This window comes from Rhamphochromis longiceps, linkage group LG19 (genome assembly GCF_057381845.1).
Source record: "Rhamphochromis longiceps isolate RC_006_pf linkage group LG19, R_longiceps_female_GT1.1, whole genome shotgun sequence".
Classification (NCBI taxonomy): domain Eukaryota; kingdom Metazoa; phylum Chordata; class Actinopteri; order Cichliformes; family Cichlidae; genus Rhamphochromis; species Rhamphochromis longiceps.
The window spans coordinates 1,951,585-1,967,584 of record NC_140575.1 but is presented as its reverse complement, the minus strand read 5'-3'; the positions used below and the strand labels follow the sequence as shown (position 1 = coordinate 1,967,584).

The window sequence follows — 16,000 nt, the reverse complement described above, 5'->3', positions numbered from 1 at the left end:
GGACTGAGAGCAGTATCTTTTAAGAGAATCAGGATATCTGTACATGCATACAAATGCACAATGTGTCAGCTCCTTGTACCAGTAAATCCTCTCTGTCTGTCTTTACTCCCTGGTGACCCTATCTTGTCGCGCCTCACTTTTTTTTTTTTGACACATCAGATGAATAAGAGGGTGGAATGGGTGGGAGGGGGTGGAGGGAAGCCAATCATCCTATTGGGCGCCACGTTTCTCACTTGGTTAACACCTCGCTGGAGAAACAGGATGCCAGGCTTGGACATACCAAACACCCCCATCGCCCCATCCAGCTAAACACACAGTTAATGTATTTGCAACACCACTCAGTGTTTCACTTTCAGGTTCTTACCCCTTCTATACATGCTCCCAGACCTTTAATCTGTCTTACCTGAGGCGTAAACGCAGTAAACTGGCCAAACTTTGCAAATCATCTCCTGTATATTTAAATATCTTCTGTTTGGTTTTTCTCAGCTTTGGATTTGTAAGCTTACCATATTGATGCTCTCTGTATCTGTTCTTGGTGCTTACTTTACTTGTTGCTGAAAAGTCCCTGATAAAGAGACCTTTGAAGAATAAATCAGTTTGTCCAACTGGTCAACTTGGTGATTAGAAGTACTGAGAACACAGACATAAAATCTGGCGTTTCCCCCAGCAGTTTATTGGTTTCATAGTTTTATGCTAATTCCCTGGCATGAAATCAAGCTCTTTTACATAGCTGTGTATTATCATTGGTACCATATTAAAGGTGGGTATTGTAAATACCTGTGTTTAAAAATAACTTGAGTTAATTTTGGAAGTTTTAAACTATCAGGATTCACTATGACATCATGTTGATAACTTCTCTATATTCATTTGTTTAGATATCATCTGAAGTTAAAACAGGGCCAGGCTTCACCATTGCACAGGTTTGTACAAGAACATGGTTTAGTGAAACAGAAGTAACCCTTTAAGATCTAAGCCAACATCAGACTCTAACTCTAAAATATTGGATTAGGATGAACTAGGATTGGAGCCATCACAGAAAATCACTTGGGCCTCAGAAGGTTATTTTTACCATGGTGCACTGAGAAACGATGAAGCCTTTCTAGGAAAATGGGAATCTAAAAAGATAGGGCAAAAGTAAAAAAAACAAATGAAACAAAAAAACCCCCCAAAAAACATTGGGTACCCAATGGATTTACTTTGCCAAATGGATCATCACGGCCTTGCCATATTGGTCCATTTGATCAACCTTTGTTGTTATTATTTATTTTATTTTCAGTTGTTACAGACGGGACAGACATGACTGAGGGATAGGAAAGGGAGAAAGAAAGATGAAGGAAAAGAAAAACAGAAGGGGAGAGGGACAGTGAGAGAGGAAACTTAAAAAGAGAAACAGAGAAAAAAATCTCCTGGATCACCTGTTGAGAGAAAAAGAAGAGAAAATAAGCAAAAAAAAAAAACAGCAACATACTAAACACAACACCATCACGTTAATCTAGCTAAGTGTAAACAGCAGTAAATACTAGAGATGGACCGATCCGATATTACGTATCGGTATCGGTCCGATACTGACCTAAATTACTGGATCGGATATCGGAGAAAAATAAAAAATGTAATCCGATCCATTAAATATCACGAAAGCACCTCACAAAACTTGCAACACGCCGTAACTCACCTCAGCACGTTAGCACGTCGGAGCAGTATGCATCACGTGATAGAGCGGCTGTGGCATGCGGGACCTGTCGGTGGTCTGGATAGCATGTGGAGCTTCGCTAGCAACCCGGCATTTCATCTCCGACAAAGTTATCCCCGAGAGAAGTAAAGCAAGTGTGTAAGTCCATCTCTGAATGTTTGTAAAGCATTCCTGCGTTAAGCTTAACGAGCGACTGCCTCTCGCTCTCCTGCTGCTACTTCAATCATGAAACTGCTTAATGATCAGCTGATCGGCTTTTCTGTCGCGAGTCCGTGTCTCTAGTTTGCTTTTGGCCCACGTTGCACCAGAAAGAGGAAACCAGCGGCTGAACAACAGCAGCACGTTTAAGCTTGATCAGCTGTTGTTAGAATTTATTTAATATTACTTTCTACACCAGGATCTTTTTCTACGTAGCTGACGCTGGTAACTGTGCAGGGGCGGATCTAGCAAAGTTTAGCCAGGGGGGCCGATAGGGCATTAACTGGGAAAAGGGGGCACAAAGACATACTTTTCTTTCTTATTCTCATTTAAAATGTCGAGCTTTTAATAAATAATTATCTGACACCCAAAGTTTTAATTTGATGTAAAATGAATAGAAGTCCATTACTGTATATAGTGACTATTAAGTCTAATATATATACCCTAGTAAGCTATAGTACTTTTTACTTTGGGAAGGTACCATCTGTGCAGTCTGCAATTTTGTTGAAGAAAGATGTTGAATCTATTTAATATTTCTTGAAAAAGAATTGATTTCTGTGCATTTTTTTTCACACTGCATCAAATTAAGGTTGATTACGTTGATTAAGCATCATGAGGTGGAGCGTGAGGGGTGGTTCCCCATTTTTTATTTATTTATTTTTGTTGTTGCTGGGAGTTGGAACCCTATTAGTTAGGTTGCTTAATATTTATGCTAAGTACTCTTTAAAATACCAGAATAGGGAGGATGGTGCAGGTTTAAGTTTATTAGATTGATCAGTGTTGCTGAACTATGAAATATTTTTTTTTGCATACAGGTATAACAGAATAGCTTTAGTGTAGTTGTTGTTTTAAACTTGAGTATGAACTTATACAAAATGCAGCAAGATATTTAAAAAACAGTTTTGTTGATTAAAACACACTATATCGGATTCATATCGGTATCGGCAGATATCCAAATTTATGATATTGGTATCGGTATCGGACATAAAAAAGTGGTATCGTGCCATCTCTAGTAAATACTAAATATTGAATGTTGTTGTGTAGCAAGCAGGACCGACAGCGCACAATGTGCTTTGAGGTAGCAGCCAAGAAAGGTGTAGTTTATGTCTATGAACAGTGAACACCCGTGTGCACACCTGTGTGGATCAGCGCGCTTGTATTCAAATGGTTTCCACATGTAATGGTCTGCTAGAGGGTGTAGAGAGCCATAGCCCCGTCCCCCAGGGCATGAAGCAGGCATGGAGGAGATCCAGAGGCCCCAGAGTGCGAGAGCCCAAGGAGGACCACCGGAGGGGCATCCGTGCCACCCTCCTGGGAAAAGCTGAGGAGAGCCCCAGATGAGGGGTCACCCAGTAGCCACGGAGCAGAAGCCAAAGGGGGCTGCACTGGTGTGCCCACAGGCAGCCAGCTGTGCCAGAGTAAACCAAGCCGCAGGCCCAGAGGCCGGAGGCCCGAGGGCCCCTTAGAAGAAGAGGCCTGACCGAGCAACAGGCACCAGGCCCCGCTAAGTAGTCACCGGGAGTGAGCTGGTACATACCTGAGCGCCCAGCCCCGGACACCAAGAACCACCAACGCACCGACCCCCGAGGGCATCAGTTACCAGCAGGGAGTGTGGTGAGGGGAGATAGGCCTTGGAGGGCCTGGGAGTCCCCAGAGAGGTGGAGTCTAAGACCCGACCTGACATATAGACACAGACAAACAGGCACACACAGACACAAACATGCATTCCCACCCTCATGCACACATATACAAACACTCAGCACTCACCCAACGTAAAGATAGACATAAACGGACATGTACACACAATCACACTCCCCAAACATACTCTATACCCCGGGTCCAGGTACCCTCTCCCCCAGCGTGGGAAACGGCACCTAGACCCAGGAGATGTTACCCTTTCCCCCGGGGTGGACGCAAGCAGACCGCCCCAGGCTCCGCAGCAGCAGGGAGGCCCCGCATCCCTGATCCCAATCGGACGGCCAATACCTCCTCCCAGCCCCCCGCCCCGATGGCCAGCAGAGAACGGGGGTGTGTGTCCTGATGTCCAAATTCCAACACAAAGATTTGACATCTGGTTTAAAGTCAAACTCTTGAGTGGCTAGGCTTGTTTTAGTGGAAAAACATGCTCAATACTTAGATTTGGATTTGTACCTTGTGGCAAATAAAACTGCAACAACAAAGACATTACATTACACACATTAAAGAAATTAACCACAAGAAAGTCCCGCAGTAACATCACCAAAAGTCAAATACAACTATGTGCGCTCATCATATCATGTCATATCATATTATATATCTCCTGGATTTGTAGGATACTAATATTTACACTTTGTCTGATTTCCTTCTGTATCCATGTTGCCTGATCTGCTTCTTCTTTCTCAATCTATTTGTGGTTTATAACTAGGAAAAAGCTGAATAGATGTTTTGATATGAAATTATGAACACAGAACTGTATATAGTCTGTTACCATTATACTGACTTCATCCAGGTTTCTATTTATATTATTTTATGTTTTTGTGGATTCCTCTGTGTTTAATCCTTAGTTATTATTCATCTCTGGCTCTCTGTCACAACATATCTTTAGTTGGTCCAGAGGCCAAAGACAAAAGCTCAGTATCCTCAGAACAATGACTCCTTAGCATAAATACACACACCTCGACCTGCTTGTCTGCCTGCAGCTATTGTCTGGATCACAATACATTCTTCTTGTTCAGCCATATTTCAGTAAAATACGTCAGGCAGCTGTCCCTGTGCTCAGTGAAATATTGACTTTATCTCTTTTGGTATTTTGTAATAACACCCATGTGTGAGCGCCATTGTTGGGAAAGGCTCCATCACATACCTGCACATCAGCCTCTTTACTCTTGTACTGTAAATATGTTAACTCCTATCCTTCACTGTCCCATCAAATCCAAATTGGCAGCTGACACAACAGGCTGACTGTAAGGATTTCAAGTTCTTCCAAGACTGTAGCAAAAAATACCAGCCACTAACACAGTGGTTCCCAAACTTTTTTTGCTAGGCCCCCTTTGTTTTACAAATAAAATGTTTTTTCCTGTGTAATAATATTCAACATTGCATCAATATATTTTTCAAAAAATGCCTCTCTGTGCAAAATGGGTTCAAAAACATAAACAGCTGTGGGATCCTGTTTGTCTGTGATTTGAACCAGGGGAACAAATTACAGCAGGATCAGCCTGATGTTGTTTGTATCCCGCTGTAACTTTACTGTATAAAGAGCAAACATCTCCAAAATGTCAGGAGTAGTTAGTCATTACAAGTGTTTGTGAACTAAAAATCAAGAATGTGGGATTCTGTTTGTCCGTGATTTGGAGAGCCCAGTGCGTGCTCCAGATGCAAGGGAAACTAATTCTGTCGCAGAGACCTACCTCCGCACTTGTGCAGGTGAAGCCAAAGGGAAGATATGCTTCACCATATTTTCTAGTCTTTGGCTTGGAATGAAGTTGGTTTGGAAACATATGCTTCATCTCCTGCTTTGCGTTTGTGTGGGCGTCCTGTCAAAAACCTGTCCATTATGCTAGCAGTGTCCAAGCGTTCTTTTTTTTTTTTCTTTTCATACCGCGCCCCCGTAGGGGGCAGGCCCCACACTTTGGGAACCTCTGCACTAACAGATTGGTATAGTGGTTAAATCTTTTCATACTTAGATATTTGCTCCTGTTGTAAAGGAAATGTACATTATGAGATAAGTTCAGCCATTCTTTTACTTAGCTTAGTAGAATAGGGCTAGGATATGCTAAATGTTACTGTAAAAGAAATAAACTCGTGTTTATTGTTAACACAAATGACTCTTCTAAAATGTCATGTGTACAATGTTTCTTTTTAGGCTCCGCCTCCTCGGAAGGTTGAAGCATGGGAAACTGTAACCATATTTTGCTACTGAAACAAATCAATCAATATTCAAATTTGAGTTGTCTAACTGGAAGAAAGAACTTCTGAAGAAACATATATATATCTATATATAGATATAGATATATATTGCTAAATCCATCTTCATTCGTTTGGTCTGCTGGCTCTTTAAAATAATTATTGTGACAATGTAAATGTAACCTTTAGATGACTGCGATGTGGATCTGTCACTCTCAGTGATTCTTCAAATCATCTTTTAATTGAAGAGTAAACAGAAAAGTCATAGTAAACAAAGTTGTCGTATGTAATACTCAGTGGAACGGTTACATTATACAAACTGTAAAATGTTAAGCACGGTAATGATATTGGTTTGTTTTAGGGACTGCTTGTTTCAGCTGTAGCTAAAATATACTAATAACACTAAAAAACCTATGTAAGGATAATAACCCTATCCATAACTGTTTCACTGGTGACCGTATGGATATTAAGGGAATAATGACATTGCTTTGCATGGTGTCCCATAATGCCAATCCTTCCAACTTAGCTTTCCACACTGTGATTAAAGTTAAACACTCTGCAGAAGGTCTGAGGTAAAACTCCAAAAGTCCACCGTACAGCCTGGAATTGATACAGGAAGAACAGAAAAGGGAAAAGGAGGGAGGAGGAGAGGAAGGGCGGAGAGGAGGAGGGAGAAAATGGCACTTGATTGGTGACAAAAGATAACAAGAAGTGGCTGCAGGGAGCCTCCAGAACTCAGAGTGGTGTGAATAGACCCCATCTGGTTCCTTCACGAAATGCTGAGGAGACACGGATAATAGGACGTGCACACACTCTCTCTCTCCCTGATGTGTTCTGTCTCAATCTCTCTCTCACTGCTCTGCCTGACCAGTCCCGGGTGGCCTCATCGCCTGGTCCAGGATCCCCCAAAGAGCTCTCGCCCATCGTCTCTGAGCGTACACTTAAGCTAGACCAATTTAACGTGAGAAAACGTGAGGAGGGCGAGATGCACTGTCCATCTGTGGCTGGTAGTTGTGTGGGGGCGACCACAGAGGGGGCACATCCCCTCCCTTTGTTCATTTTTCTTTTCAGAGGCCTTGTTTAAAAAAAAAAAAAGTTTCAGGCAACTTTATAAACCAACTCATAAAACGGTTAAAATCTTCTGAATAAGTTTGAGCTCAACAGCAACTTCTAAATCACATTTCTGCTGCTCTTCTTTTACTGTTAATGTCAGCAGATACTGACTTAAAGTTGATTTCTATGGGTTTAATTTGCAGAAAAATTACCCTCCAGCACTAACAATTAAAACCCAAAGCAACCATTTTATAATGTTTTAGAAACACGAGTTACAAATAATATTTTAAAAACACATCATTAAGTAATTATTTAATGTAATTGTTAACCATAAATAAATATCAATGATCACTACCATTTATTAGCAATACTTTGTTACATAGTCTCACCTAATAAATTCATAAATAATAAATAACCTATGTTTGTCCTTCCCTAAAAGACCCTGTTATTGTACTGTTGCATTAAGGTACAGAATTGAAGTTAAAGGCTGATAAGTATGAAATTTAAAGGGTAGCTGTGCATTAGTTAGCGATTTTGTATCTCTTATGGTACAGATATACAATTATTATTTCTGTGTATACACAGAAAAATACACTGGTAACATTAATTGTCATATTTTCAACATTAAAGTAATTTATTAGTTACTGTAAAATGCTGAAAATATGCAAATGCACAAGTGCAAAAAAGAGAAAAGATTTAAACCTTTTATTTTTTTTTCATCTTGCCTTATTGTTGTATTAATTTGCTGCAACTAACCATATTAATCTGTTTAAGGCTAAGATTAGAGATACAGTTAGGTTTCAGTTATACATTTGATGAATAGGGACATTTTCAGAAACTTAAATTAAATCTGAGGCAATGTGGTATTACTGTTTTTTAAATTGTAAGTATTTCTATTTGACTTTCCCAAATTGGTCAAAGCTTTATAAAAAGGGGTTTTATTTGATTTACTAATGCGAACCCGAATGAAACCCCACTCTTAAACCTAAATAGGGCACTGATGCTGGATATAAGTGGGGGTATAAAGTATAGTTTTATATCATTCAGATTCCTAAACTGTGACATTTTAATTAATCGCTTTTTTGAAACAGCGGAATCTAATTTGAATGTCATCTTAATGATTATAGGAGCATTTCCTTTTTTCTTTGACTGTATACAAGGCTGTACATTTACATAAAAATCCAGAACAATGTAGACAAACCATAAACACCTGAGAAAGAAAGCAGGGGGCCTATGTTGAGACCCTTGAGGGAAATCAGACATTGGGTCCAACACTAACCCCTGCAATATGAATTCTGGCAAATACATTTGTGATAATAAGAGTAGCCTGCGTTCAAAGTATGAGACCTGAGTGTGTTTGCTTGATCCAGCTCTCCTATTGTGTCTTTGGATTCATGACAGCTGAATACCTAAGGGAGATGTATGAATATATAAAATACACTGGTGAGTGTTGCTGTCTCATTGAATATGCAGCCATCTGACACACACACACACACACACACACACACACACACACTGAAACACATGGTTTTGCTGCTGCTGCCTATAGATGTAGCGAGTGGGATTGCAGTGCTGTCCACTCACTGAGGCAAGGACACAAGGAAAATGTTTGTGTGCATGTGTGTGACTTTAGAAGCCACCATGTGAAGATTATTTAGTGGCCCCACCTCACCCCTCACCCTCCCTTTTTAAATAATTCAGGGCCTTCCCTCATCGGTCTCATTATAAATATTTCAGCCTCTGTGACAGGGAATGCTCGTCTAGTGCAACAACTGGGAGATATGTTCTCAAAGAGGATTGCTGTGTGCGTGCACGTGTGTCTGTGTTAGCAAGAGCGTGGCACAGAAACATGCATAGGCACAGAAACAACTTCTTGTTTGTGACTGTGAGCACCTGTATGTCTCCGCACTCATTTTACCTTCATTATTATATGTATCTACGTATAGATGTACAATGGCTGTGGAGGAGGAGAGGGAGCAAGCCATACATGCTCACAGGACACTGAAGGCCACTTTGCTCTTTTTCTGTTTGCTAATCAGCCCAGCTGCCAGAGGCTAAAAGCACCTGAGTGCTAATCCATGGCTCCATTTGCACACACGCACACAGATACACACACTTGCACACAAACAGTGACATTCATCTTCCCCCACAATCAGATCAGGCACTTTACAAAGAGAACAAGAGTAGTAGAATGATGCTACTTCTTCATTCATATTAAGCCTTATGGCACTGAACACATCAGTATCACGTGTATGGAGCCCGTCTTTTCTGTGTTCCTGTGGAAAGCAAAACTGGGGGTAAACTACAGCCTGCAGTCAGCTTATTATAAGGCCCAAAACATGTTTTATATTTCACAGCTTTAAACTGGTCCTTCCTGGTGCAAGCACAAGCAATCATGGTAATGCTGCTGGGTCCAGATGTCCAGCTCACCTAGAGCAAACATCAGTGTCCTGTGATCTCCTCTGTGTGCTTCAATTCAATTAAATACAATTTTATTCTAAGGAGCTTGGAAAGAAAAGCGTCTGGACTTCTTTAAGTTTCTTTAAGATGTTTCATCTGAGAAGCTCCTTTAGTTCTATGAGCAATTGGTGGAGAGTCCCAGAAGCCCTATTGAGAGTGTCCCAATAAGGTCGTGGACCTCCATTGTTCCTCTTCCTAATCACAAGAGCGAAGGTGTGAAAATGGGTGTGGGTCACAATCAGCCAAGTGAGTGTTAAGGCGTCTTGGAAGGATCTCAGAACTGGATTATAGATGGCAGGCAGTTGGTTTCATAAGCCAACACTCACATCCTGGGTGATTTTATCTCAGTAAGTCACACGATAGAGTGGGGCAAGGTCCCACAATGGGTTCACCTGGCTGATTGTGACCCACACCCGTTTTCACACCTTGGCTCCTGTGATTAGATGGAGAATTGATAGGGGCTCCATGACCTTACTGGATCACTCCTAATAGGGCTTAGAATATGGGACTCTCCACCAATCGCTCTGAGAACTGATGAAGCTTGGATGAAACGTCTTCAAGAAACTTAAAGAAGTCCAGACGCTTTTCTTTTCAAGCTCTTTAGACTACGATGACCTGGATGACTGAGAACCTTCACAGACAAATTCAGTTTTATATAAATGGCACCAAATCACAACAGGGGCCTCAAGGCACTTTATATTGTAATGTAAAGAGAAAAATCCAGAGAACAGGGGAGGGGAGGGTGAGGGACACAGGATAAAACACATGCTTTGGAAAAAACCCAGAGATTCATAATGCTAACAGTTAATAACGAAGGTGAAAAGAGCAGAGCGAAGAAGAAACAGTGCATCATGGGAAGCCCCCAGCAACCTAGGCTTATTGCAGCGTAACTAAGGGAGGGTTTAAGTTCATCTGATCCAGTAATAACTTAAAGCTTTATGAAAAAGGAAACTTTTATGCTTAGTCTTAAAAGTAAAGAGGGTGTCTGTCTTCCAAACTGAGACCTGGTTCCACAGAATAGGAGCGCGAAAGACTCGTTTACAGGTTCATCTCCTTAATTTAAAAGACCTTTTAGTTTCTTTTAATGCTTCAATTCGTGATGCAAGGGCTGCTTATTTTTCAAACCTAGTCTCTAGGAGCAGAGGTAACCTTAAGGTTCTATTTGACACAATTAGGGATATTGTTGCTCCGGCTTCTGCTGCTGTCCCAATTTCTTCGAATGAAGACTGTGAAAATTTTCTTTCCTTCTTTGTTGAAAGGTTAGCAATGTAAGGAGCAACATCTCTCCCTCCATGTACCATTTGCCTGCTCCGATTTTACTTAAGTCTGTCAGATTTGAAAGAGTTTCACCAGTGTCTTTACCTGAGTAGTTGAAGCTGGTCACTTCAATGAGATCATCCTCTTGCCCCCTTGATATTTTATTTGGGTCTTTACTTAAAAATGTTTTTGAATCTATTGGCCCTAGTGTTCTTAAAATTATTTTTAAAAACACTAGGGCTGATCGTGGCTCAAGAGTTGGGAGTTCGCCTTGTAATCAGAAGATTGCCGGTTCGAGCCCCGGCTTGGACAGTCTCGGTCATTGTGTCCTTGGGCAAGACACTTCACCCGTTGCCTACTGTTGGTGGTCAGAGGGCCCGGTGGCGCCAGTGTCCGGCAGCCTCGCCTCTGTCAGTGCGCCCCAGGGTGGCTGTGGCTACAATGTAGCTGCCATCACCAGTGTGTGAATGTGTGTGTGAATGGGTGGATGACTAGTAAAGCGCTATACAAATACAGGCCATTTACCATTTATTAATGCATCTCTACTCTCTGGTCAGGGCCCTGGTTACTGTAAAAGTGCTGTCATTCACCCACTTTTAAAAAAAACCTAAACTTAATCCTTCTTTGCTTTCCAGCTACAGACGCATCTCAAAATTGCCTTTTATTGCCAAGGTTTTAGAAAAGGTTCTGGCCAAGCAACTCACAGTTGTTCTAGATGAACATAACATTCTTGATAAATTTCAATCTGGCTTTCGTAAGGCTCACTCTACCGAAACTGCACTTCTTAGAGTGTCTAATGATGTTTTGATGAATTATGATGCTGGAGAGTGCACTGTTTTGATGTTGCTGGATCTGACCTCTGCTTTTGACACTGTTGGTCATCTTATTTTGTTAGATAGATCAAACCACTGGGTGGATGTATAGGGTACCGCATTGGAATGGTTTAAATCCTATTTGTCAAATCGATCTTTCTCTACCTCTAAGTTCAGATCCTCCGTCAGCTCTCTTGCCTATGGGGTGCCTCAGGGCTCTGTCTTGGGACCGTTATTGTTTTTGTTGTATTTACTCCCTCTTCTGCAACTTCTCTCTCGCTCTTTCTCTGATATTTCATGTCATTGTTATGCAGATGATATTCAGCTATATATCTCTTTTAGGCCACCTGATGTTTCTAAGCTCCAAATCCTGCAGTCCTGCTTAGATTCCGTTAGAGATTGGCTGGCTGGTAATTACCTTCAACTACATGCTGATAAAACAGAAGTCATTGTCTTTGCTCCTGAGAAATTTGTTCCCCTCGTGGTTAAAAATCTAGGCCCTCTTGCTTCTTATATTAAACCCTCCATTAGGAACCTTGGTGTTACATTTGACCCAGCTCTGATGCTGGACACATGTTACATCTTTGGTTCGCTCTTGTTTTTACCATTTAAGAAATATCGCTAAGCTGAGTCCCATTGTGTCACATTCCAAATTGGAAATGATTATTCATGCTTTTGTTTCATCTCGCTTAGACTATTGTAATTCCTTGTTTACTTGCTTAAGTAATGCCTCCCTGGAACGACTGCAGGGTGTTCAGAATGCTGCTGCTAGGCTTCTGACAAAGCATCACAAACACTCCCATGCCACGCCCCTGCTGATTCAGCTGCATTGGCTCCCTGTCAAGTTCAGGGTCCATTTTAAGATCATAATCATGACTTATAGGGCCCTGCACAGTGTAGCTCCAACTTACTTAAGTGATCTTCTCCTTTCTTATCACCCCAGCAGGTCCCTCAGGTCTTGTGACCAGGGGTTGCTGGTTGTCCAGCATACAAGGTGAAAAACAGAAGGTGAGAGAGCGTTTGTATCAGCGGCTCCCAGACTCTGGAACTCGCTCCCTTTGAGTTTGAGATCTGTGGACTCAGTTACGTCTTTTAAAAAGCAGTTAAAACCTCTGTTTAAACTCGCTTTTCGTTGATTTTGTTTTGTTTTAGATTTTAATTACGTTACTTACTTACTTTAAGTAGTAATTTAAGTAGTTTTAAGTTTAATTAGTACTTTGAAGTAAGCCAGCAGTCTGTATTGTGGTAATACTGTGCTATGAGGTCTTTAAGATAGAATAGAATAGAATAGAATTCAACTTTATTGTCATTGCACATGCACAGGTACAGGGCAACGAAATGCAGTTTGCATCCATCCAGAAGTGCTTTGATAAGATAAGATAAGCTGGGACCTGATTATTCAAAACCTTGTATGCAGTCAAAAGACAAAAGGCTTGATTTTTATTATTATAAATTGATAGAAAACCACTGCTGTAACATGCTAGGTTGGCTAGCGAAATAGTTGTTTACATGCATTTCACGTGAAGCCTGCATGAGCCAGAGCTAACTAGACATCATTATAAAGAAATATTTAGCACCGTATTTGGATTCAAATGACCTCTCCTGGTAGTACTAGTGTTAATAACGTCTGTGTCAGGTGTTGAGGAGCGAGGACACACTGATGAGAAGCGGGCTACTGGAACAAGAAGGCATAAGTGGACAAGGGATGAGAATAGGTAACTGTTGAAATGCCATTACGCATGTAATCCAGGAGAAAGGGACATTATATGAAACAGATGTGGAATCTCTGGATTACTGAACACCCAATGTCTGGAGTAACGCTGAAGCAACTAGTAACTCAGTATTTCAACATCTGGAAGAAGCAACTGCTATCACAATTAGAGATGGATGAGGTGCAACACAAATGCTACAGTAAGGGGAAGCCAGACCATACATGGAATGCCATAACCACACGCCTGACATAGTATACAGAAAGATCTGTGTCGGGTATGCCTTCGAAGTACCAAGGTCAAAATGGGATACGCCTGCCAGGGTAGTTGAGAATGACCAAGCTAAGATCCTGTGGGACTTCCAGATACAGACAAACAAACTATTGATGGCTAACCAACCGGACATAGTAATGGCGGACAAGCAAGCAGAAAGCAGGAAGACAGCTGTAGTGATAGATGTAGTGTTATGATATTTTGATACCACGGTAAGCATTTACGGGATATTGTTTTATACAGGAAAACTGTTACTCAATAAGGCTCATCTACTAGTTGTTTTTCTCTTTCTCTGTGACCCAAGAATTAATGTGTAGGACTCACAAGCTGGTACCCCAAGGTCGAAAACACCACAGAGATGAGACCACTTCCTTACTCCCATCCTCCCTTCCTTATCTCTTAGAAAAAGGCTCGTTAAAGGCTAGGTGGTTTGTCTCAGAATTCACTAATGAAAGAACTCTGTATTTTATGTCTAGGAGTGTATTTTGCTGGGATGATCATAAATTATAGCTGAACTGATAAACTACACAAGGGATACTTTGCTCAGAAGGCAGGAAGACGTTTCCTTATTTAGTCTGTACCGGTTTGAACTGGGAAAGCTGACACACGAACCTTTTTTTTCTCTATATAAACTGCTGTGTATCAAATAAACCTTTGAGTTGATTCTGGGAAAGCAATCTGAACAGTTTCTGTATCACTTTGTTCTCCTAGCTGCTCCCGATATCGTAACTAACCCCGCTGAACGGCATACCTGAGTGTTACTTTGAATAATTAGGAGTCTTATAAGGAAAGGACAAACTCTGCTTATCGCTCACGCCACGGAGGAAACCCGGGAAGGCAATTTCCTTCATGTAGGTATACCAAAGGATAGCAACATCAGGAATAAGGAGCATGAACAGCTCGAGAAATACCCAGGGCTGAGAGAGGAGCTAGAGAAGATATGGAAGATGAAGGTAAGTGGTCCCTCAGGGCAGTAACCCACAAACTAAGCGAGTGGCTACAGCATATCCCAGGAAGGACATCTGATATCTCTGTCACGAAGAGCATCCTAGGAAAAGCAAAGATGCTGGGCATTACCTTCAAGCTGACTTCATTACTACTTAATGTACTGAATGTGCTGTCATCTCTGAAAAGCACAGAGTTGCTCAATGGCTCCACGGTGCCAGGCAGTGGGGACAGGGCCCACTTGAGGACACTCAGGCCACCCTCATGAAATCTGCTTCTGATTGTTTGCTCAGAGACATTCACACTAGTGGCCTGCTTACAGTCTTTTTAGGGCTCTAGCAGTGCTCATCCTTTTCCTCCTTGCACAAAGAAATAAATATCAGTCCCGCTGGTGGGTTAAAGGCCTATTGTAGCCAACCTCTACATAAAGGAAGGGGAAAGAAAGGCTCTTGGGTCTTTTGTCATTCCTGGACTGTGCCATGCGCATTGAAGAGAAGTTTACTGGAAACCCACACACACAGACCAGTACCTCCTTTTTGACTCCCACCACCCTCTAGAACACAAACTTGTAGTAATCAGGACCTTACAACACCGGCAGAAAATGTTCCCTCTAAGCCAGAAAGGAAAAAGAAGGAACACACAATTAAAACATGCGGTTATCCTAATTGGGCTTTCATCAAGTCAGCAAAGAGGCACAGAAAAGAAGATCAGACACCAGTTAGGGAGGATCAGAAAGACAGACGCAGCAACATTACCATTCCCTATGTTGCCGGTTTCTGAGAAAAACTCAGGAGAGTTTTCTCCAAGCACGACATCCCAATGTACTTTAGATCCAGTCACAAACTCAGACAGAAACTGGTTCATCCCAAAGACAAAACTCCTGAACACAAACTTAGCAATGTGGTGTATGCTGTACAGTGTAGTGAGGAATGCTCAGACCTCTACATTAGAGAGACCAAACCGCCACTTCATAAACGCATGGCACAACATAGAAGAGCCACCTCCACGGGACAAGACTCGGCAGTCCATCTGCATCTAAGGGTCAAAGGTCACTCTTTCAAGGATGCCAATGTTCACATTTTGGACAGAGAAGACAGATGGTTTGAAAGAGGAGTAGAAGAGGCCATTTATGTCCACTGTGAGCGACCATCTTTGAACAGAGGCGGGGCTTACGGCTGTCTGCCATCTATAATCCAGTTTTGAGATCCTTCCCAGACGCCTTAACGTCCACTCACATTGTAGGCTATCTGACCTCAGGAAATCACATGATAGGGTGGTACCAGGTTTCACAATGAGCTCACCCGAAACCTTGGCTGATTGTGACCTACACCCGTTTTCACACCTTGTCTCGTGTGATAAGGTAGAGGATCATTAGGGTGTCCATTGTCCCTCTTGGGGGGATACTCCCCTAGGGTTTAAATCAGGGACTCTCCACCATTTGACCCTAGAACTAAAGGTTTTCGGATGAGAGGTGAAAAGTCTTCAAGCAACTTAAAGAAGTCCAGAGGCTTTTCTTTCCAAGCTCCTTAGACTACGATGACCTGGATGACTGAGAACCTTCACAGACACTTCTTGGGTCTCATTTCAGGGGCTCATAAGTATTTTTGTCACTGAACAGTGACAACATTTTCTCAACATGGACTTTCTGGTTTAGCAAAACTGTGTACCTACCCTTGTCTGCCAGAAGGATGATAATGTATTGACTATGTGGATGGCAC

The 16,000-nt window shown here is 41.8% G+C and overlaps 1 pseudogene; it reads left to right on the top strand.

Annotated features, from left to right (window-relative positions):
* The first annotated feature begins 14,277 nt into the window (after positions 1-14,277).
* On the top strand, positions 14,278-15,657 carry LOC146645995 (uncharacterized; annotated as a pseudogene).
* Positions 15,658-16,000: the final 343 nt, after the last annotated feature.